The sequence below is a fragment of the Aptenodytes forsteri genome, unplaced genomic scaffold, assembly GCF_000699145.1.
Source record: "Aptenodytes forsteri isolate BGI_AS27 unplaced genomic scaffold, ASM69914v1 Scaffold563, whole genome shotgun sequence".
NCBI classification, from domain to species: domain Eukaryota; kingdom Metazoa; phylum Chordata; class Aves; order Sphenisciformes; family Spheniscidae; genus Aptenodytes; species Aptenodytes forsteri.
This window is the reverse complement of record NW_008795318.1, coordinates 2,184,590-2,187,751: the sequence shown is the minus strand read 5'-3', so window position 1 is coordinate 2,187,751 and position 3,162 is coordinate 2,184,590.

Here is a 3,162-nt window from a genome sequence, read left to right as displayed (position 1 = left end):
GTCTGTATGCGTTTCGTATGGAGAAGTAGGAGCGTCTCCCTGGCACGCGGCAGGTAGAACGCTAACCAAGGGATCTGCACAGCACGGTGCTTTAACGATGAGGGAGAAGGGACATGGCAAACGGCTCTTCAGTATCCCCCCGGACCCGCGTCTCTCCATAGTGTATTTCACAGGGAGCTCTAAACGGGAGGCCGATCTTAACGCACTTTAAGTTTGCCTTTAGGTAAGCCTAAAGACCACGAAGCCAGGAGTCGGCAGCTGGGGCCATAGGAGGCTCTTTCATAGCGTGGCTTTCCGTCTGCGTGATTTCCCATCGAGACCGAAGGCTGAAAGGTCAATTTATGCTGACTTCAGAAAAGAAAAACATAGATAAAGATTCAGAGTAGCCCAACAGCCTGTACACCAACACCTCTGGGAAATCTCTTCTGTCTGGTTTGGTGACCACTGCATAACAGACAGTTGAGGAAGAGAGACAATTAAGTTTAAAGATGTGCAGGGTTAAGGACAGCAGTGAGGACTAGAAAATAGATTTTTTTTTTGGAGATTATAAAAGTTGAAGTGGAACTATTTTTTCTGAGCTGAAAGGAAGATAGGAGTTTGGTTAAGCTTGACACATCCTACCTAGAGTTAGAATATTAGCAACAGATATGCCACACTAAATGAAAGACTAGCATGAGATTCACCAGTCTGTAAAGGCAATCATAAAATTGATACAGCATATAGCATGCATCCCATCTCAAGATCCGGGGTCTCTTGACTTGTTGGAAGTCAATTCACATAAAAAATTTAAGGGATAACCAATATTCCTCATATGTAGCCTAAGGATACGCTTAGGAATATTCACTTATTTGTTTTCCTGTTGATGATCTCCAGAGAAAGACCCTGGCAGGGAACGAGCCTGCAGGACTTGCTTCTTGCTCTGTGGTCCAAAACAATCACGGTCTGTTTATGTGCATTAACTGGAAGGAAGGGTGCAGCAGGGTTCATTCACATATTGCAGATGCCTCTAACCTGTAACAGCTTACTCACAGTTCTGTGAGGCAGCACAGAAGAGAAGGATGGATATGGATCAGCCCTTTAGGCTTCTACAGCTTCAAACCACCTTTTAAAACTCTGCTCAGAATTGATTAATTACACATCACATGGCCCACACATCTTACATTTCAAAAATGCTACTATTTTCTCCAAGTGGGATGCCGCTTATTGTGGTTTCCAATGTAGTTCCACTGATTCTACCCCCTTCAAAAAACAAAACAAAGAAAACAAAAACAACCCCACCCAGACGCAAAACTCGGCTCTTTCTTCCATTCCAGGCACTTGTGTTACTGCTTGTAAAGATCAGTTCTTGCAGTCATGACTTCCACAGCGCTTAAATCTGACCCACGCCAGCTGGGGCTGGACCAGTGGGACAGGTGGTCTCTTATTTCCTCCTAACGAAATGTGCTTGATGGCAACTCATCCCAATCAAGGTAAAATCTTGTGCCTGGAGGGTGCTGTCAGATCAGTCATTACTGAAGCACACCTAGAAATCACAATACATCATGTCAGAGGAAGTGCCCTTTCCTAAATGGGTGGAAAAGTTTGTGTTCAGGAGTAAGAAGAATGTTTGCTCCTTAAACTCATGTTTCAGAGTTTGCCAGAATTCAGGAATATTTTCTCTTAGAAAAGGTATTGCTTATCTTGTCTTCCTTGTTTTTAAGATTTTGCTTCAGCAGGCTTCATGGCAAAAAAAGCCCCCAAAAAAAGAAAGTAGTGGAAACAGTACTGCAAGAAAACAATAAACATGAATAAAACACTACCCCTTCAAAGAAGAACATGTGAGGTTTATCTAACCTGAATACTGAGTCAATCTGGAGCCTAGCAGCTGAAAGAAACTATAGGAAGAAAAAGGGAAAACCCAGCAGGAGAAAACAAGAAATACGTTTTGGGCACTTAGTCCCTGATGTCAGGTGTGTGACATGGTTGTATTTTATTCCAAGCAAAATTTCATATCTATGAAGTTATTAGAGCGACAGAAAGTGCTGTGAAAAGCAGAGTAAACAATTCCTTCCCGCCATCGTATCCGCACTGCTATACCGCTGGATGAGATCAATGCTTTCCTCTCCGCTGAGGCAGAAAACAAAGGAAAGTTTCCTGGATCCCCAGCAAAGCCAGGGGCCCCCGGCCAGCAAAGCCGCAGGAACCAGCCAAGTTTGCACCTGCCTACGCAACCGCTTTATCCTGCCATGTAGCAAAGACACCCTCTGCCTTCCTAACAGAAACACACGAAATCAGGAACCCGGCCCGGGATCTGTGAACGTACGTCACTGCAGGCACCTTCCGTGATAGCATCTGCGGAAGCGAAGGCACGTGTGTGTTTATCCGCTTTGCTAAATGAAGTTCCTGAACTACAAAACAGGGTCTGGGTCAGTTGTCTTGTGCGCTGTGATCCGAGCGCTGACTGCCATCACACGGGCCCCGCGGCCACTGTCCTGCCTTGGTGGCCTCATCCGGAGGGACCCAGTCCTTGAAAAAGTGCCAGGCTGAGGCAGGTCTCGCGTGGTCTTATTGACTTGAAGAGGTCGCTCTTTTTATAGAGCATACATAACACGCCACAGTTGTGCTGCATTTTGCCATTTTTGTTCATTTTCAGTTCTTTTTTAACTTTTAACTTAAAAAAATGACATAGGCACAGTGTGTGTCTGCATGGTGACATACCACTCTGTTCATATAGCACTGGGAGATAAAGTAACACGCCACAGTTGTGCTGCATTTTGCCATTTTTGTTCATTTTCAGTTCTTTTTTAACTTTTAACTTAAAAAAATGACATAGGCACAGTGTGTGTCTGCATGGTGACATACCACTCTGTTCATATAGCACTGTGGGAGATAAAGGATTTTTTTTTGTTTCTAGCTTGCCTTAATCCTATTTACGGGCAATCATCAGCAGATAAACGTCGTGTTAAATACATCTTCATCTAGGCAAAAGCTGAACTTATGAACACGATAAAATGAAAGCAATTTCTGAATATATTATGCTGTGGATTTATGTTAATTCAGTCTAAATCATATCGATTACAAGTGACAGTTTATCCAGGACATTATTTTTGTGTTTCTAATTTTACCCTAATTATTTTGGTTCAGTAGATTTATACCAATCGCTGTTACAGATCTTCACGCCTT